The sequence below is a fragment of the Schistocerca cancellata genome, chromosome 4 (genome assembly GCF_023864275.1).
Source record: "Schistocerca cancellata isolate TAMUIC-IGC-003103 chromosome 4, iqSchCanc2.1, whole genome shotgun sequence".
Classification (NCBI taxonomy): Eukaryota; Metazoa; Arthropoda; class Insecta; order Orthoptera; family Acrididae; genus Schistocerca; species Schistocerca cancellata.
Genome location: NC_064629.1, coordinates 796,242,912 through 796,264,593, shown reverse-complemented (window position 1 = coordinate 796,264,593; position 21,682 = coordinate 796,242,912). Strand labels below are relative to the sequence as shown.

The window sequence follows — 21,682 nt, the reverse complement described above, 5'->3', positions numbered from 1 at the left end:
TTCTAATTCGGCTTTCCGTGTTTGGAAAGCGACCTGACCGCTTCAACATTAAAAGGTAAATTCTTGTCCCAAAATTACCATTGAGGTGTGTATACCAAATGTATTTATTTATCAGCTCATCTGGAATGCACACCACGCATGAAGTGGTATTTACATTGCATCTATCAAATAAGATGTCGTCCCTCAGCAGATAATGCTGCCGAATTTCAGTGGAGTCTTTATCCTTCCACTTACGTTTGATCCTAAAAATTTCAGGATCCTTATTTTGCTCCTTCGCTGTTTGTTTAAATGCTGAGGTGATATAATTCTCAAACGGAACCTTTTCGCGTTACCGTATAAATTACGAACTGCTCGTCCTCGTTATTTATCTACTGTTGTTAGCAGCACCTTGCGGAGATTTCGAGAGAGCATCAGCCAATATGTTTCGTGGTCCAGGTACATAAGTTATTGTGGAATCGTATTCCTGCAGGAGTAATATTCACCGAGCAAGTCTATCGTGGGTAAATTTAGCAGTTAATTGGAACTCCAAGGCCTTATCATCTGTAAATATTTTGGTCTTTCTCCAAAAATGAAAATACTGTAATCTCTGAAACCGCCATACAACAGCTAAAGCCTCCAACTATGTGATGGAGAGTATTTTTTTCCACTCTTAGTTAGGACCCAACTTGCAAACTAAATGATTTTTTTGAATCATTTGGCCTGCGTGTTCATACTGTTGAAACAACACCACTCCCAGTCCAGTTTTGGCACTATCGGCTCCCATACAGAACTCCTGTGTCAGATCTAGGTGTGCTAATATGGGTGCTTCTAACAAGTTTTTTTTGTAATTGGCAGAATTCTTCTACTACTTGCTGGTCCCAAACCCATGGCATGTTTTTGCTGGTAAGAACAAATAAGTGTGGTGTTGCCAAGATGTCAATACAAATAAATTTTTTGTAAAAATTTATAATTCGTCAAAACCCATTAACTGTTTTCCTATTGTATGGCGTTTCAAAATTCCTAATAGCTTCAATTTTGTCTGGATTTGGCTCTATTCCCTTTCGCGAAATAATGTGGCCCAAAAATTGTACTTACTTTGTTCCCAATGTGGATTTTGCAATATTCACGGTGACGCCATAATCTTTTAGAGTTTGGAGGAGTTTATCTAAAACCTCGTTATGCTATTTTCATGATTATACACCTATTAATATGTCATCCACATAGCATGTTAGCTTCTGTTGTAGCTCTTTATTTAATATTATCCCTAAACTCGTTATAAATGCTGCTGATGATGAGTCTGATTGGTAAACTGATACCATCAGCCAAATGCTCTAAAGGCAGTGCAATTGCTGCATTCTGGCGCTAACTACACTCCTGGAAATGGAAAAATGAACACATTGACACCGGTGTGTCAGACCCACCATACTTGCTCCGGACACTGCGAGAGGGCTGTACAAGCAATGATCACACGCACGGCACAGCGGACACACCAGGAACCGCGGTGTTGGCCGTCGAATGGCGCTAGCTGCGCAGCATTTGTGCACCGCCGCCGTCAGTGTCAGCCAGTTTGCCGTGGCATACGGAGCTCCATCGCAGTCTTTAACACTGGTAGCATGCCGCGACAGCGTGGACGTGAACCGTATGTGCAGTTGACGGACTTTGAGCGAGGGCGTATAGTGGGCATGCGGGAGGCCGGGTGGACGTACCGCCGAATTGCTCAACACGTGGGGTGTGAGGTCTCCACAGTACGACGATGTTGTCGCCAGTGGTCGGCGGAAGGTGCACGTGCCCGTCGACCTGGGACCGGACCGCAGCGACGCACGGATGCACGCCAAGACCGTAGGATCCTACGCAGTGCCATAGGGGACCGCACCGCCACTTCCCAGCAAATTAGGGACACTGTTGCTCCTGGGGTATCGGCGAGGACCATTCGCAACCGTCTCCATGAAGCTGGGCTATGGTCCCGCACACCGTTAGGCCGTCTTCCGCTCACGCCCCAACATCGTGCAACCCGCCTCCAGTGGTGTCGCGACAGGCGTGAATGGAGGGACGAATGGAGACGTGTCGTCTTCAGCGATGAGAGTCGCTTCTGCCTTGGTGCCAATGATGGTCGTATGCGTGTTTGGCGCCGTGCAGGTGAGCGCCACAATCAGGACTGCATACGACCGAGGCACACAGGGCCAACACCCGGCATCATGGTGTGGGGAGCGATCTCCTACACTGGCCGTACACCACTGGTGATCGTCGAGGGGACACTGAATAGTGCACGGTACATCCAAACCGTCATCGAACCCATCGTTCTACCATTCCTAGACCGGCAAGGGAACTTGCTGCTCCAACAGGACAATGTACGTCCGCATGTATCCCGTGCCACCCAACGTGCTCTAGAAGGTGTAAGTCAACTACCCTGGCCAGCAAGATCTCCGGATCTGTCCCCCATTGAGCATGTTTGGGACTGGATGAAGCGTCGTCTCATGTGGTCTGCACGTCCAGCACGAACGCTGGTCCAACTGAGGCGCCAGGTGGAAATGGCATGGCAAGCCGTTCCACAGGACTACATCCAGCATCTCTACGATCGTCTCCATGGGAGAATAGCAGCCTGCATTGCTGCGAAAGGTGGATATACACTGTACTAGTGCCGACATTGTGCATGCTCTGTTGCCTGTGTCTATGTGCCTGTGGTTCTGTCAGTGTGATCATGTGATGTATCTGACCCCAGGAATGTGTCAATAAAGTTTCCCCTTCCTGGGACAATGAATTCACGGTGTTCTTATTTCAATTTCCAGGAGTGTATATCTATCAAAAGCTGGACATCCGATCTAGAGATGAAAAAAATCTTTACACCATCAAATTTTTGAATCAATTCTTCCAACTTCTTTGGCCGATCCGTGTCTGTGACTATTATTGTGTTGATTTGCCTAGCATCTAAGACAGGTTGAATGGTACCGTCTTTTTTGTCTACAACTTGCAAGGAACTATTTCTATGTTGATGACGTTGGCTCTACAATCCCACCTTTTATCAATTTGTGTAACTCAAGAAACACCTTTCACGTAAGGCAAAGCCGTGTAGTGTGTGGCGGGACTCTGAACGAATTGTATTCCACCTGAAATTTATACTGGAAATACTTTATGGTCCCCGGTTTTGGCAGAAATACTTCCACATTACCATGTAGTATCCTTTCTCATTTCCCTTTCCCATGATTAAAAAAAATGGTTCAAATGGCTCTGAGCACTATGGGACTTAACATCTGAGGTCATCAGTCCCCTAGAACTTAGAACTACTTAAACCTAACTAATCTAAGGACATCACACACATCCATGCCCGAGGCAGGATTCGAACCTGCGACCGTAGCGGTCTCGCGATTCCAGACTGAAGCGCCTAGAACCGCGCGGCCACACCGGCCGGCTTTCGCATGATCAGAGATTTCACTTAACTGCTTTAATTTTTTATCTTCTCATGTATAAGTTCATCATCTATGGGAACTGGTTTGTCTGTCCAAACATACCGCAGATGTTTTTCTGTGGCCCTTCATCGTCGATTTGCATATGTAACTGTGTGTACACCTCCAGAATCTCTTCATGTTTTAGTTTGTCCTCAAAGAGAAGGGTAATATTGCACAAAGTCACCCCTCCTTTGCCCATGTCTAGTATGGCCTGTCGTAGGTTTAGAAAGTCAGCTCCAATAATCTATCAACTGATAATTTTGGTATGATTAAAAATAGTTGTTTTTATTGTCTTCCCCTGACATGTAAATGCAATTCTCATCTGCTTGGTGACGTCAGTGGAATGACCAACAATGGGTCTCTTCACTTTCATTTTTCTGGTTTTTAACACTAGCAGTTCACTTTCAGCATTACGCCAATAGAACTATTATTTGGAAATGGCCATAATTTCACTGCAACTATCAAGCACTACGTTAACGACAATTTTCCCGGTTTTAACTTTGGTTATCGTATGCTACGACTATGGCGTCGTAATCCCCTGAATTATAAACGTTTGTTTCTATTTCCAAATGCACACAGGCTTGTGTGTCAGGTGGTCACGCGTTATCTTTCTGAATTTTGCTCTCATTAGCCTCTGTGTCAAACATTTGCAAACAATTGAACCCATAACTATCTTCAAGTTGTGTTACATTTAGTGGTGGGAATTCTCCCTCATCATCGGTTGAATCCCAATCAATAGTATCCCAACATGCTAATTGTGACTTTCGACCTATCTGTTCCACCTTCGGTACTGTTTCCTCGTTTCCTATATCATTAATGAGTCTATTAATCTGTTTACTGGCAACTTCGCAATTTTTAGTGGATCGTGCACTATCCTCCTGGTTTCCCACTTCCACCACTTATCAACCTTGCCGTTTTCCTGGGTTGGGTTGTCTAATCTCGACTTCAGGTTGTGGCTCGTTTCACCTCATGAGTTCGGATTCGGTTGTTCTCTTGCAACGCTCGTAGCGTTACTAGTGTTCAGATTATTCTGATTATATTGCTGGGAACTCCTTGGTCTATTGCCATTTCCTTCCAGTTACCGTTTTTGCTATTATTATTACTTCTGTACGAACCATTATTATACCCACTGGGTTACAATTTACTCCATTTCGATCATAATTCAACCCTTTACTCTGTCTTTCAATACTATCATTGTTCCTGTTGTACCCGTTTCCATTTCTCGGACTGTCACTGTTACTTTCGCGTTGATTTCTACGTTTACGTGGATCATCCTCACTGAGTATGAAATCTAATTCACGAAGGATTCCTTTAAAGGCTTGTACGTTATCGCCTCTTCCTACCAATGATTGTCGGTACCGTAATGGGAGCATCATGTTACAGAGACGGATAAATTCTCCATCACTTTACAAATTATCCAGACACTGATCTTCTTCGCCATGTTTTCTAAGAATTTTACTAGGCTTTTCTCTCCCGAATTTTCGTGTAATGTCTTGTGAAGCAGTTCATATTTCATTGTATTCTGTGCCTCAGTTGACCAGCAACGTGACAGAAAGATAGATCTAAACTCATCATATGACTTGGAGGTTAATGCTACTCTTTACATTGTTTCGGCAATTGCACACTCCATATAAGCACACATAAAGTCCAATTTATGAGCTAAGGTCGAATGTTCTGGTAGACCCATTTGACACAGATATATAAATGTTCGGCGATGGAAGTGTTTCCATCCTGTTTGTAATGTTGAAATTTTCTTAGAGTGAGGGACTGTTAAATTCCGTCGTGGCACCAAAGGGTGTTTTATCTAATGCACCACTCCTCCTTCCTGTCATATCTACATTACTCTCGTCTGTAAGTTGTACCGCCATAGGGTACTGCAGACTCCCACTGCCATCGAGACGTGTGTTACATCGCAGCAACTGTACGCAGTTACGTGCCTCAAATTGCGCCATACGTACTGGACTGTCTGTCACGGGTAATGCTTCGCGACCTTGGTACATACTGTTCATTGCACCGTCTGTGTCCTGACTCGCCAGTGGTACTGGACTATTGCACCTTATGTACTGTCGTGTATAGTGACCTGGTGCTACGTGATTCGACACTTGTGAAGCTGTGTATTGATTTGTTTGACACCTGTGAGCATTAAGTTCCTTTTGGCGCCTGACATGTCGGACCATGGTGCGCTGCAAGTAGTTCCGTTCCTATCTGAGGAATAGTTTGTCCCTGCTCAAGTGGTGGTTACACGTACTGATTGTTAGTATTCATTTGCCTTTGTAGATTCGTGCATCCAGACGTACTCCCACATTCGTGCCTGTTAATTGCTTCTCGATCATTACCACATGCGGGTGATTTTGCTGCGTTCTTAACAGCGCTATTGTTCTGACCTACTGTTGACTCTGTTACAATAGACTCTGAACACACGCTACCACTGTCCCTCCGAGCTTTAATACTCTGCAACAGTCCCAAACTGAGCCGTTGGAATTGTTTTCCGATTCCATTTTTAGAATTCGGCTATCAAATCGCTTTGAAACGGCCATCGTAACCCTTCTCTGTACTGTTGTCTCCTCGATTACATATTGCGCTTTACAAGTTGCCCTCGTTGCAAGTACTTCGACCTGTTGGTTAACTTTTTTAACAGTCTGTTGAGTATCGTCACCGAACGTGTTCATGTCTCTTAGTACCTTATCTACAGTCATTCGCATTTGTTTGTGACCAGCAATGAGCGTTTCAATCATGTGTCGTGATTCTTTCGCGTCCTTTCGAATTTGATCTAATTACTTATTTAGATCTATTCGCGTGTGCTGGATTTCGTGACCGATATCCTTGCGCATTTTTTCTGTTCCTTTTCAAGGTTTCGTATACCCATATTCGTTTGTTTCAGGGTTTCCTGCAGCTCCTTTTGCATTTGCACGGTCTGAGTCAAGTATTGAAACGTTGGAAACGTATTATATGGTACGCTCGTGCTTTTCCCTGTAGCCGTTTGATGCAGCCTTTCCCTATTCTGTCTTTCCGGTGCCTATTCATTGAGTTCGGAACAGAGTGCTGGTGCACTAACACTCGTTCTTTCGGGCCTAAATTGTGCCGGTTGGTTCAGTAGGACTATGTTCGATTCTATATTGTTTAACTAAACACCATCTGAATTCATATCTACCTCACTCAAAACCCCTTCCCCATGTTCGTCATCTGCAACCAGGTGCAATTGTCGTATAACTATGCCTGTCTCTTCACGTGACATTGACGCTAATTATTTTCCACGTGTTGAGCTCAATCCTATCCAGGTCGTCAACAACTTACTATTGCCCTGATTTACGTCTTTTCGCCGTTTCCGATCTTCCAAACAATCTCTAAGTTTCACGACGTTTGCGCTCTTGACTTCCCGCTAAAAAAGAAAGAAAAAGAAACACTTGCATTTGGTGTCAATTGCGAGTCCCCATTCATCATTCCTTTGCCGGTCTGCCTAGAGCCGTGCGGGCTTAGCCGAACGGTCTTAGGCGCTGCAGTCGTGGACTGTGAGGCTGGTTCCGGCGGAGGTTTGAGTCCTCCCTCGGGCATGTGCCTAGAGTTCGCTTCAGTCTTTTGGCGTTGCTACGACATCATCTGCAAACAACCTCAGGGAGCTTACGACGTTATCCACCATATTATTTGTAAACAAGGTGTCTATTGTATGGGTCGTCAGGAGCATTTTCTCTCCTGTTTCGACAGATATTTCCAATTTCGTTTTTGCAGTGTGTAGCTGGAATCAGTCCAAATAAAAACATGTAGTCTTTCATGCGACGCCCACTGTCCACAGGAAGCGTCAGTTTATTTCCCGTTACGAGCAAAACTAATTTTAAAGCGGAAGTTTACGTGCTCATTCGATTGAGTGTTCCAAAATTAGTCTCGTGCGATACTGATTTTGTCGATTAGTGCCATCCGCGACAGCAAATCACGAAGAATAGCCAGTAGTTCAGCAGCGACAGAACTGCCCCGGCCCCACTGACTGCTCCCACCATGCAGCAGCGCTGCCCAGTAACTGCTGCTGCAGTACCGGCTTTCCTTCCTGTTTTACTGTCCCTGTTAATGCATACCGATAAAACAAATATAGGACTAGACTAATTCGTGACCGCTCAAACGAATGGGAACGTAAAATTCTGTTTTAAAAAATCGTTTTGCCTGTAATGGGCAACAAACCGGCACTCTTGGTCGGCGCTGGGCGTCGCATGAAAGGCTTGATCAGAAGTATTTGTTTGGGCTCGCTCGAGCTACACTCTGAAGAGAGAGAGAGAAAAAAAAAAAGAAATTGCGAATATCTGCTGAAACACAAGAGAAAATGCGCCTAACAACTCTTAGGTGTAACACCCTGTACATTGGTAACAGTAACGGTTCTGTCACGCTTTCCGGGGTCACGCCACAAATTACCTTTACGTGTGTCGATTTTGTTCCGTTAAGGGCGACGTACTGAATTCTGTCTGCAAGGAAGCCTTGAATCAAATCAGAAATCTGATGAACAGATTATGCGTAATCTCCGCACACAGCTCTGCAATGCTAAATGGGAAATTGATTCTTAGTCAACCTGTGCAACATTTATCCCGCTCTTCTGGGGAAGGCCACTTCCATCACCTCGAGCAATGATCGTTCTTCAGTTTGTACACAGACTATACACTATGTAGTATTTACTGTCTTGCTCTCTTTTGTGAGTACACAAAATATCTTCATCATGTTCATGGTAACATAGGGGAGTTACTGTCACTTCATTGAGTACTTAATTCCAGTTAGTAAGAGAGCGTGTATGTGAAATAAGTTCGTATAAACAATGGTTTAGAGGTATTTAATTTGTGAGTGTGATGTTTTCAATAATCTGTGTAGTACTGGTGGGGGAAGTGATACGTGAATTGGTATAGGTAAATTATTTGAGAAAAGAAGGGTTGGTTCAAATGGCTCTGAGCACTATGGTACTTAACTTCTGAGGTCATCAGTCCCCTAAAACTTAGAACTACTTAAACGTAACTAACCTAAGGACATCACACACACCTATGTCCGAGGCAGGATTCGAAACTGCGACCGTAGCGGTCGCGCGGTTCCAGACTGTAACGCCTAGAACAGCTCGGCCACCCCGGCCGGCAGAAAAGAAGGGAAAGTTCTATGTTTCAGGAACGAACAACACAGTACTGCCCATGCATCTTGCAGAAAGTAATTCACCAGAGGCGACTCAGTTAAAAGATGCTTTAGAAAATGTATTGGTCTTTCAGAGATAGCCGGCCGTGGTGGCCAAGCGGTTAAAGGCGCTACAGTCTGGAACCGCGCGGCCGCTACGGTCGCAGGTTCGAATCCTGCCTCGGGCATGGATGTGTGTGATGTCCTTAGGTTAGTTAGGTTTAAGTAGTACTAAGTTCTAGGGGACTGATGACCTTAGAAGTTAAGTCCCATAGTGCTCAGAGCCATTTGAACCATTTTTTTTTCAGAGATACAGCCTTCAACATAACATGGGGTCCAAAACTTGTGTTCAAATGAAGCGAAATTTAATTCTAAAACAGTGTGTTTTATGTGAATGTTGTTCACAATGAATTTCTTGATAAGAGAAGCAAAAAAAAAACTCAATAAATTCGGTGAATGGTTTACAATTTACTCTTCTTCAGATGCGATATTATAAAGTTTAGATAGGAGATGAGGCACTGGCGGAAGTAAAGCTTTGAGGGCGGGTCGTGAGTCGTGCTTGTGCAGCTCAGTCCGCAGAACAATTGCCTAGGAATGGCAAAGGTCACAGGCCCGAGGCCCGGTCCGACACACAGTTTTAATCTGAATTTTTAAATCGGTGCACACTACGCTGCAGAGGGAAAATGAATTCTGGAATACAATTACAGTTCGTGTATAGGAAAGGAAGGATGAATGGGCAGACACCATCCGAGGACGCACCTTCTCTTTTGCGGATCTTTACGTTGTAGAGGCAAGGTATCAAGAGGATTGATTTAAAAAAGATCTTTATAGACCCAGCACCTACATATACAAAAAGAGGGCACCATGAAGGTGAAGGAATTTCTGTATCAATGGAGGAGATATTCGGTTACATAGAGGGACACGACGACTGCCAGTTCACCTCAGATGAGTTGTTGCGCGAGTTTCCTTCACATATAGCCAGTCAAGGCCAGACGAAAGAAAAGTATGTGGACCAGAAAAACCTTTGTGTACTTTGGTAGTTCAGGTGAAAAATTTTTGAAAGGTGTTTGATATTCTTCAAAGTGCAGATACGAACAAGCAGAATGGGAAATAGTCGTAAAAGCAGCTACGACAATGAGCTTATAAAATAATGAGTCAATTGTGTATGACAATTCTCTTTTTCCACCTTATGAGAAATTCTGCACTGGGGCTGAAGATTTTGCCGAAAAAGAGGCAACATAGAAAATTGAAGAGAGATTAATGTCTTTATCTGATGCCCTCGTTGCTGCCATTCTCCCTCTATCATTCATATCACCTAATACTACATGCTGCTGTTCTTTTCATCCACAGGAAGTTTAGATAAAAATTCGATCAATCTACTTGCTGGCTCGAGATTCAGCGGAACATATTACGTGGCTCAACAGCTAGAGCTATCAACTGTGTGCGACACTGAAGAGCCTGCTCCAAGTGAAACGCTCTGTCAATGTGTATTTAACAATATTGAATTCAGTGTTTCCGCTACCGATGACTGGAATACTTTTCACAGCATATGGGGGTATGCAAAGCACCACCCAAGTCTCAGCTCTCCCTCTATCTCAAGAGGTCCATTGACTTAAGTTGGTCCCTCCGCAACAGAAGTAGGCCACCTTGGTGACAGGGAACTTAAGATATTTGAACATGGGACAAGTTGAATCCCATCTGTCATATTGAAACTCCCTTTCAATATACATTGTGGTGTGTTATATGGGAATGCAGGCTTTCTCGGAGAATTTCAATGATGAAGTCTTCTCGGGATATAAGCAGAGTCTAGACGTCGTTCTGTGGCAACGTTTCGTCAAGTTTCCTACTCTTCATCTTCAGGCGAAGTGTCGGTTTCAAGTTCAGTTTGCGCTTTACAGATACTCGACCGCAGGCTCCTCTGCACCTCTGCAACGCCTGGACCAATCTTGCATCTCCAGAAGGGGTTTCACGGACGGTGGTGGTGGTGGTGGTGGTGGTGGTGGTGGTGGTGGTGGTGGTGGTGGTGGTGTAGGAGGAATCGTGAACGGTGGTGTGGGCGCCTTCCTACGCATTGGAGGGTCCTGGCGTCGCGTCCTTGTGCTGCCTGTTATTTGATCCACTGTGCTCGCCGATTTCACATCAGAACGCCTTTGACATGTTATTTCTGTCCCCACATACACAACTCAGTTGGAAATAGCTATCCCGGTTGACAAGATCATCATGGACTCATATCACCACTGCTTCTTTGGTGATCGAGTACCGTAACCCCTTCTATTCAAAAATCAAACATACACTGACGGCAAAAAATCGCAGCACCAAAAAATTAGTGTGCAGTAATGAAGTTTCGGTAATACGTTTATCTCGGTGACATATTTAACACTGAAAGATCACAGGTTAATGTAAGTGCGAGATAAGCCATTGCAAATCTGAAATGTGGTACGTTAGTAACCAACGTAACCGCAAAATGTTGAATGTAAGCATGCAAACGTGCATGAGTTGTGTTGCATATGTGACAGATGTCAGTTTGTGGGATGCAGTTCTTTGCCTGTTGCACCTGGTAGATCAATACAGGGACGGTTAATGCTGTTCATGTATAACGCTGGAGTTTTCATCCGATGGCGTTCCTTATGTCGACAATCTGTAGAACATGGTGGGTTTCAACAGCGGTATGTGGGTCAGTGTTATCCTGTTTCAAAACCTCTCTAGACTCTTATTCATGAATGGCAGCAGTGCACGTCGAATCATCAGACTGACGTACAAATTTGCAGTCAGGATGCGCGAGATAACCACCAGAGTGCTCCTGCTGTCACAGAGTGATTCAGGTGTGCCGCAGGGGAGTGTCGTAGGACCGTTGCTATTCACAATATACACTCCTGGAAATGGAAAAAAGAACACATTGACACCGGTGTGTCAGACCCACCATACTTGCTCCGGACACTGCGAGAGGGCTGTACAAGCAATGATCACACGCACGGCACAGCGGACACACCAGGAACCGCGGTGTTGGCCGTCGAATGGCGCTAGCTGCGCAGCATTTGTGCACCGCCGCCGTCAGTTTCAGCCAGTTTGCCGTGGCATACGGAGCTTCATCGCAGTCTTTAACACTGGTAGCATGCCGCGACAGCGTGGACGTGAACCGTATGTGCAGTTGACGGACTTTGAGCGAGGGCGTATAGTGGGCATGCGGGAGGCCGGGTGGACGTACCGCCGAATTGCTCAACACGTGGGGCGTGAGGTCTCCACAGTACATCGATGTTGTCGCCAGTGGTCGGCGGAAGGTGCACGTGCCCGTCGACCTGGGACCGGACCGCAGCGACGCACGGATGGACGCCAAGACCGTAGGATCCTACGCAGTGCCGTAGGGGACCGCACCGCCACTTCCCAGCAAATTAGGGACACTGTTGCTCCTGGGGTATCGGCGAGGACCATTCGCAACTGTCTCCATGAAGCTGGGCTACGGTCCCGCACACCGTTAGGCCGTCTTCCGCTCACGCCCCAACATCGTGCAGCCCGCCTCCAGTGGTGTCGCGATAGGCGTGAATGGAGGGACGAATGGAGACGTGTCGTCTTCAGCGATGAGAGTCGCTTCTGCCTTGGTGCCAATGATGGTCGTATGCGTGTTTGGCGCCGTGCAGGTGAGCGCCACAATCAGGACTGCATATGACCGAGGCACACAGGGCCAACACCCGGCATCATGGTGTGGGGAGTGATCTCCTACACTGGCCGTACACCACTGGTGATCGTCGAGGGGACACTGAATAGTGCACGGTACATCCAAACCGTCATCGAACCCATCGTTCTACCATTCCTAGACCGGCAAGGGAACTTGCTGTTCCAACAGGACAATGCACGTCCGCATGTATCCCGTGCCACCCAACGTGCTCTAGAAGGTGTAAGTCAACTACCCTGGCCAGCAAGATCTCCGGATCTGTCCCCCATTGAGCATGTTTGGGACTGGATGAAGCGTCGTCTCACGCGGTCTGCACGTCCAGCACGAACGCTGGTCCAACTGAGGCGCCAGGTGGAAATGGCATGGCAAGCCGTTCCACAGGACTACATCCAGCATCTCTACGATCGTCTCCATGGGAGAATAGCAGCCTGCATTGCTGCGAAAGGTGGATATACACTGTACTAGTGCCGACATTGTGCATGCTCTGTTGCCTGTGTCTATGTGCCTGTGGTTCTGTCAGTGTGATCATGTGATGTATCTGACCCCAGGAATGTGTCAATAAAGTTTCCCCTTCCTGGGACAATGAATTCACGGTGTTCTTATTTCAATTCCCAGGAGTGTACATAAATGACGTTGTGGATAACATCGGAAGTTCACTGAGGCTTTTTGCGGATGATGCTGTGGTACATCGAGAGGTTGTAACAATGGAAAATTGTACTGAAATGCAGGAGGATCTGCAACGAATTGACTCATGGTGCAGAGAATGGCAACTGAATCTAAATGTAGACAAGTGTAACGTGCTGCGAATCTATAGAAAGAAAGATCCTTTATTATTTAGCTACAATATAGCAGGTCAGCAATTGGAAGCAGTTAATTCCATAAATTATCTAGGAGTAGGCATTAGGAGTGATTTAAAATGGAATGATCATATAAAGTTGATCGTCGGTGAAGCAGATGCCAGACTGAGATTCATTGGAAGATTCCTAAGGAAATGCAATCCGAAAACAAAGGAAGTAGGTTACAGCACACTTGTTCGCCCACTGCTTGAATATTGCTCACCAGTATGGGATCCGTACCAGATAGGGTTGATAGAAGAGATAGAGAAGATCCAACGGAGAGCAGCACGCTTCGTTACAGGATCATTTAGTAATCGCGAAAACGTTACGGAGATGATAAAATCCAGTGGAAGACTTTGCAGGACAGACGCTCAGTAGGTCGCTACGGACTTTTGTTGAAGTTTCGAGAACATACCTTCTGCGAGGAGACAAGCAGTATATTGTCCCCTCCTACGTATATCTCGCGAAGAGACCATGATGATAAAATCAGAGACATTAGAGCCCACACAGAGGCATACCGACAAACTTTCTTTCCATGGACAATAAGAGACTGGAACAGAAGGGAGAACCGATAGAGGCACTCAAAGTACCTTCCGCCACTCACCGTCAGGTGGCTTGCGGAGTATGGATGTAGATGTAGATGTAGATAGGCGCAGCCCCGAATCCTCTCGCGGTCAGAAAAATGGTATCGAATCCTCCCAATCCCGCAAGGGTCTGAAAAACGATGTGACCGAATCCTCCCGTTTGAAGCAGGTAGCAGTTCTAAACGTTACTAATACTCCAAGCAGGCCAATGAAAGCGTATGAAGTTACAGTAGAAGATGTAACAAATTTTCGCGTGTATTGTATGTTTAAAAGTTTTATCTTTTATGTTATTGAGATAAAGTCCAGCCGGCACAGCGCCAGCGACTAAGTCCCGCTCAAGGTCACGCGCAAAGCGTGCGTGAGTGAATCAATATTTTTTGTTTAAAACATGGGAGGGGTAGGGGAAGGAGATAAGGAACATGGCAGAGATAATTATATTATTGTCTATAATACAACATACAATGTGTCAGTTTGGGAGGATTCGGTCCTGTTACCTGCTTACCTACCTGGATTCGGGAGGATTAGGGGCTGCGTCCGTTGTCATACGAAATCGCTCCCCAGATCAGGACTGCAGTCGTGGCTCAAGTGTGTCTAGCACACAGACAGATTGGTTACAGAACCTGTACAGGCCGCCTCCTAACCAACACACGGCCATAATTGTCATAAACGGCTTCCATCAGTAAACACAACAGCTCTCCACCCTGCCCTCCTGTTTGCTCAGGCAGGTCGGACTGGCCGAGCGGTTCTAGGCGCTACAGTCTGGAGCCGCGCGACCACTACGGTCGCAGGTTCGAATCCTGCCTCGGGCATGGATGTGTGTTGTGTCCTTAGGTTAGTTAGGTTTAAGTAGTTCTAAGTTCTAGGGGACTGATGTCCTCAGAAGTTACGTCCCATAGTGCTCAGAGCCATTTGACCATTTGTTTGCTCTCGCTAGACACCACTGAATCCGCAGATGGCGGTGATTTGGAGTCCGTGGAAAGAACGCTACAGCGCGTCTGGCTTGGAGTTGCCCTTGAAGTATCCGATTTGTTACAGTTCGTTGTGTCACTGTGGTGTCAACTGCTACTCAGCTTGCTGCTGCAGATGAAGTACGATGCGTCAGAGCCATAAGCGAAACACGAAGGCTGTCCCTCTCGATAGTGCCACGTGGCCATCCGGAGCCTGCTCATCTCGCGACCGTACCTTCTCCTGACCACCGCTACCAGAAATCACGTACAGTGGCTGCATTCCTGTCAAGTCTTTCTGCAGTATCGCGGAAGGAACATCCAGCTCCTCGTAACCCTATTACACGACCTCGCTCAAATTCAGTGATGTGTTGATAACGGCTTCTTTGCCGTCTCAACGGCATTATTCACTAACATCAACCCACCACGTCGAATCTCAAAGGTAACAAGCGCGCACGACCGTTACAGTGTTTGCGTTAAAGCAAAGCTGATTTCCATCCTCATAGTGGCGCTACTAGCGCCACTCGTATGCGACTGGCGCTAAATTTGAATCGGCATCATCTCGCATATGTACACTACTGGCCATTAAAATTGCTGCACCACGAAGATGACGTGCTACAGACGCGAAATTTAACCGACAGGAAGAAGATGCTGTGATATGCAAATGATTAGCTTTTCAGAGCACTCACACAAGGCTGGCGCCGGTGGCGACACCTACAACGTGCTGACATGAGGAAAGTTTCCAACCGATTTCTCATACACAAACAGCAGTTGACCGTCTTTGCCTGGTGAAACGTTGTTGTGATGCCTCGTGTAAGGGGGACAAATGCGTACCATCACGTTTCCTACTTCGATAAAGGACGGATTGTAGCCTATTGCGATTGCGGTTTATCGTATCGCGACACTGCTGCTCGCGTTGGTCGAGATTCAATGACTGTTAGAATATGGAATCGGTGGGTTCGGGAGGGTAATATGGAACGCCGTGCTGGATCCCAACGGCCTCGTATCACTAGCAGTCGAGATAACAGGCATCTTATCCGCATGGCTGTAACGGATCGTGCAGCCACGTCTAGATCCCTGAGTCAACATATGGGGACGTTTGCAAGACAACAACCATCTGTACCAACAATTCGACGACCTTTGCAGCAGCATGGACTATCAGCTCAGAGACCATGGGTGCGGTTACCCTTGACGCTGCATCACAGACAGGAGCGCCTGCGATTGTGTACTCAATGACGAACCTGGGTGCATGAATGGCAAAACATCATTTTTTCGGATGAATCCAGGTTCTTTTTACAGCATCATGATGGTCGCATGCGTGTTTGGCGACATCGCGGTGAACCCACATTGGAAGCGTGTCTTCGTCATCGCCATACTGGCGTATCACCCGGCGTGATGGTATGGGGTGCCATTGGTTACACGTCTCCGTCACCTCTTGTTTGTATTGATGGCACTTTGAACAGTGGAAGTTACATTTCAAACGTGTTACGACCCGTAGCTCTACCCTTCATTCGATCTCTGCGAAACCCTACATTTCAGCAGGATAATGCACGACCGCATGTTGCATGTCCTGAATGGGCCTTTCTGGATACAGAAAATGTTCGACTGCTGCCCTGGCCAGCACATTTTCCAGATCTCTAACCATTTGAAAACGTCTGGTAAATGGTGGCCGAGCAACTGGCTCGTCACAATACGCCAGTCACTATTCTTGATGAACTGTGGTATTGTGTTGAAGCTGCATGGGCAGCTGTACCTGTGCACGCCATCTGTCTGACTCAGTGCCCAGGTGTATCGAGACCGTTATTACGGCCAGAGGTGGTTGTTCTGGGTAGTGATTTCTCAGGATCTATGCACCCAAATTGCGTGAAAATGTAATCAAATGTCAGTTCTAGTATAATATAGTTGTCCAATGAATACGCGTTTATCATCTGTATTTCTTCTTGGTGTAGCAGTTTTAATGGCCAGTAGTGTAGTAACACGCTTACCAACTTTCGTTTATGTCGCTCCACTCCTTCTTGGTATTGCGATTTTTTCGGTCAGTGTATGACGGTTGAGGCTGTACCCTGCCCCTGCAGATTTGTCCGTTTGCCGAAGTGAACGTTTCTCACATACTCTGAGCGGCGCTGCTGAACACACTGTTGCGTCTGACCAATATATTACTTGCAACATTCGCAGCTGATGCTGTAGACTCAAAGTGTTCCTTGTTCAAAATGGTTCAAATGGCTCTCAGCACTATGGGACTTAGCATCAGAGATAATCAGTCCCCTAGACTTAGAACTACTTAAACCTAACTAACCTAAGCATACCACACACATCGATGCCCGAGGCAGGATTCGAACCTGCGACCGTAGCAGCAGCGCGGTTCCGGACTGAAGCGCATAGAACCGCTCGTCCACAGCGGCCGGCAAAGTGTTTGTAGTCCTAGTTTGTTTTTCATTGAGCCAAGCGTGTTTTTTATTTTAGCTGATCAGCGGAAAATATTTTTGATGTTGTTCTTCTCCAGTATCCTGGCAGTCTTGGCCATGGGTGGCCTCGAATACGGAAGGAACACCAGACATTCTGTCTTCTTCCGGATCACTTTCTTTCTTGTTTTTGCTCGGATGGAGAGCGCGTCTTATCTGTGTCTCTGAGTAGCCGTTCTTGAGAAAGGTTTCCCTCAGATGCTGCGACTCGGCCAGACGCAACGGTGTCCTTCGTAGCGCCTCTCAGAACATGTGAGAAGCGTGCACCCCGGCCAAACGGACAAATCTGCAGTGGAGAGTACAGCCTCAACAAAGGTCATACAGGGTGTTTCAAAAATGACCGGTATATTTGAAACGGCAATAAAAACTAAAAGAGCAGCGATAGAAATACACCGTTTGTTGCAATATGCTTGGGACAACAGTACATTTTCAGGCAGACAAACTTTCGAAATTACAGTAGTTACAATTTTCAACAACAGATGGCGCTGCGGTCTGGGAAACTCTATAGTACGATTTTTTCCACATATCCACCATGCGTAGCAATAATATGGCGTAGTCTCTGAATGAAATTACCCGAAACCTTTGACAACGTGTCTGGCGGAATGGCTTCACATGCAGATGAGATGTACTGCTTCAGCTGTTCAATTGTTTCTGGATTCTGGCGGTACACCTGGTCTTTCAAGTGTCCCCACAGAAAGAAGTCACAGGGGTTCATGTCTGGCGAATAGGGAGGCCAATCCACGCCGCCTCCTGTATGTTTCGGATAGCCCAAAGTAATCACACGACCATCGAAATATTCATTCAGGAAATTAAAGACGTCGGCCGTGCGATGTGGTCGGGCACCATCTTGCATAAACCACGAGGTGTTCGCAGTGTCGTCTAAGGCAGTTTGTACCGCCACAAATTCACGAAGAATGTCCAGATAGCGTGATGCAGTAATCGTTTCGGATCTGAAAAATGGGCCAATGATTCATTCGGAAGAAATGGCGGCCCAGATCAGTACTTTTTGAGGATGCAGGGACGATGGGACTGCAACATGGGGCTTTTCGGTTCCCCATATGCGCCAGTTCTGTTTATTGACGAAGCCGTCCAGGTAAAAATAAGCTTCGTCAGTAAACCAAATGCTGCCCACATGCATATCGCCGTCATCAATCCTGTGCACTATATCGTTAGCGAATGTCTCTCGTGCGGCAATGGTAGCGGCGCTGAGGGGTTGCCGCGTTTGAATTTTGTATGGATAGAGGTGTAAACTCTGGCGCATGAGACGATACGTGGACGTTGGCGTCATTTGGACCGCAGCTGCAACACGGCGAACGGAAACCCGAGGCCGCTGTTGGATCACCTGCTGCACTAGCTGCGCGTTGCCCTCTGTGGTTGCCGTACGTGGTCGCCCTACCTTTCCAGCACGTTCATCCGTCACGTTCCCAGTCCGTTGAAATTTTTCAAACAGATCCTTTATTGTATCGCTTTTCGGTCCTTTGGTTACATTAAACCTCCGTTGAAAACTTCGTCTTGTTGCAACAACACTGTGTTCTAGGCGGTGGAATTCCAACACCAGAAAAATCCTCTGTTCTAAGGAATAAACCATGTTGTCTACAGCACACTTGCACGTTGTGAACAGCACACGCTTACAGCAGAAAGACGACGTACAGAATGGCGCACCCACAGACTGCGTTGTCTTCTATATCTTTCACATCACTTGCAGCGCCATCTGTTGTTGAAAATTGTAACTACTGTAATTTCGAAAGTTTGTCTGCCTGAAAATGTACTGTTGTTCAAATGGTTCAAATGGCTCTGAGCACTATGGGACTCAACATCTTAGATCATAAGTCCCCTAGAACTTAGAACTACTTAAACCTAACTAACCTAAGGACATCACACACACCCATGCCCGAGGCAGGATTCGAACCTGCGACCGTAGCAGTCCCGTGGTTCCGGACTGCAGCGCCAGAACCGCTAGACCACCGCGGCCGGCTGTACTGTTGTCCCAAGCATATTGCAACAAACGGTGTATTTCTATCGCTGCTCGTTTAGTTTTTATTGCCGTTTCAAATATACCGGTCATTTTTGAAACACCCTGTATGTTTGATGTTGAACAGACAGAGGTGTTGTGCCTGACGAATAGGTTCTGGGACTCACTCATCTAAGAGGTACTACTGACTTTGTCAACAGGTATGGTTTCAAGCTGAGCTCTGTATAGGATGCAGCGCTAGCAAGAATAGGTCAAGAGCGGTCTGATGTGAAAGTGGTGAAGGCAGCGGATGGAATAGACAGGCAGCACCAAGTCCTTCCAACGCGCTGGGAGTTACCCATCACCACCGCTCTCAACTGCTCAACGTCACCCCCACCCCCCCACCCCCCCGACTTCCCCCGCACCAACCATCGTCCATGACACCCCTTCCGGAGGCGTGTGGTTGGCCCAGCCGTTGTAGACGAGGCGCCGGCCGTAGTGGCCGAGCGGTTCTAGGCGCTACAGTCCGGAACCGCGCGACCGCTACGGTCACAGGTTCGAATCCTGCCTCGGACATGGATGTGTGTGATCTCCTTAGGTTAGTTAGGTTTAAGTAGTTCTAAGTTCTAGGGGACTGATGACCTCAGAAGTTAAGTCCATAGTGCTCAGAGCCATTTGAACCATTTGTAGACGAGGCAGAGGAGCCTACGGTCCAGCGTCTATAAATATACCATCCATACTTGAACTCTCTACTTTGCAAGAAGATGACGAGATGGAAACCTGTCGAAACGTTGTCACAGAACGACAGCTTGACTTGCTTGATACCCCGAGAAAACTTCGCCACTGTGGTGTGTGTTAAGTGGCTCCATTCAGTCGATGCTAGGAATTCCGGCAAATTCCTTAACCGGAGGGATTTATGCAGGCTGCCAATAATACAGTTAATGGTGAAAGGAAGGAAATAACTTCCCTGCAGTTCATCAACTCTCCCCCAAGTGATTACAATACATTGTACGTTTGTTTACAATACGCTGCCAAGGATAGCCAGCAGGAAGATGTAACGATTTCTTCTATTACTTCCAACAACCGTTGTTCATAAAGGCTCGTGAAGTCCAGTTTGGGATAATTACCGTGAAATTGGAAACATTTAATGCACTCATGTGCTTCATGGGGTGCATTGGTCATACGATGGGAAGGTCTGGGCTGAAAGAAGTGTTAAGCCTAAGTTATACTGCAAATTCAGTTTACAAGGTGCCACTGGATATATTTTTAGTAGAGATGTTCTGGGACACGTATTTCTTGTTAAGCTGCTGTGCAGGATAATTGACAATATTTTCCTATCTACTAGTCCAGAACAGTGTGCGGAGATTTATGTAGGTTCTGTTCATATCTTGATATTATTAATAATTAATATCAGTGTTCCATGTAATGTTAACACATTTTGTGAAGAATGCACTCCCCGGCATGCCAGCACAGTGCGACACCACTGATTTACAAGGCGCAGTGAGAAAGGACCAGCAGAACAGTGAAACGGCGTTCAGCTGTTTCCTGTGACGTAGCAGGGTAGAGAGAGAATGACTCCATCTCTAGCTCTTCAGTAAGCTGATGTTCAAAGGAGAGAAGTGCTTGACCACTTTCGAACTACCTACCTTGCCTCAAGATCCACCCTCCAGCATCCCCTTACCACCTGACACATCCCTAGGACACAGTTTATTATTTATTGTGGCTCTACTGCCCCTAGATGTAGTTCAGACATCTAATATTTGGTGTGAACCCACTTCATTTAACAATAAACATAATTTTATGCCATTAAAATAGCATTAATTTGGTACTGGGACTCAGTTTTGGTAGAGACTACGGTTTTTGAGTCATTCAAGAAAAACACACAAAAAATGCCGTTTGTACTTTTCCTACACCCACACTTACACGCCACCGGTCAGGATTTTTAGTATGTTGTTCATAACACTCCATCCTATCACTGCACCGAAATTTGCGACAGCACGAGCTATTTTTCCTCTTTTTCCTTCGTTGACTGGGCTATAAGACGTAAGGGGGCAGTTGCGTGGCCAGTTCCCACTTTTACATTCCAGCCAGATACGAGCAAACCCGGAACTGCCCACCACTCATCCTCGATTTAAGACAGACTGGTAGGGTGGTGCGTATCGTAAGATACAGTGACGCACGATTTGTTCCAGCCTTGGCGCGAAATACTGATATTTTTCACACCTATCTCTAGGAAGTAGCCCTTAACACGAATCACAAACGGCTTCTTTGCTCTCAGACAGTTTTCAAAACGTTGCTCCTTGGGTGGACGAGCTATGGTACGGAGTACAGATGATTGCGATAGTGAATACATTTTATACTTTTCCTGTACCATGAGAAGTTACTTACTTCAATAGGACTGCACCAATTACCATTCTCTAAAGAGAGATTTCATAGCTACTAATTTCACATTATGTTGTTGTGAATTTCTGCAGATAAGTGGTGTCGTAGCCCTTCTCAAAGTCAAAAAAGATATGTATTTAGTGGGTCTACACAGGAAAGGAAAGTCTTTAATCTAGCCGCCTCCAGCAGAGTTTCGATAGGATTGGGCCAGTTGCCAGTCTGGAAAGAGTGGTTTCATAGCTACTGAAGTTGTGAATTCGTCACATAGATCATATATGATAATTTGATACTGAATGAC

General features: G+C 46.3%; 1 protein-coding gene across 1 annotated transcript in view; it reads left to right on the top strand.

Moving 5' to 3' along the window:
- Positions 1-21,682, top strand: part of LOC126183632 (trimethyllysine dioxygenase, mitochondrial) — a 531,746-nt gene that overhangs the window by 226,320 nt on the left and 283,744 nt on the right. The gene's annotated exons all lie outside the window — the stretch shown is intronic.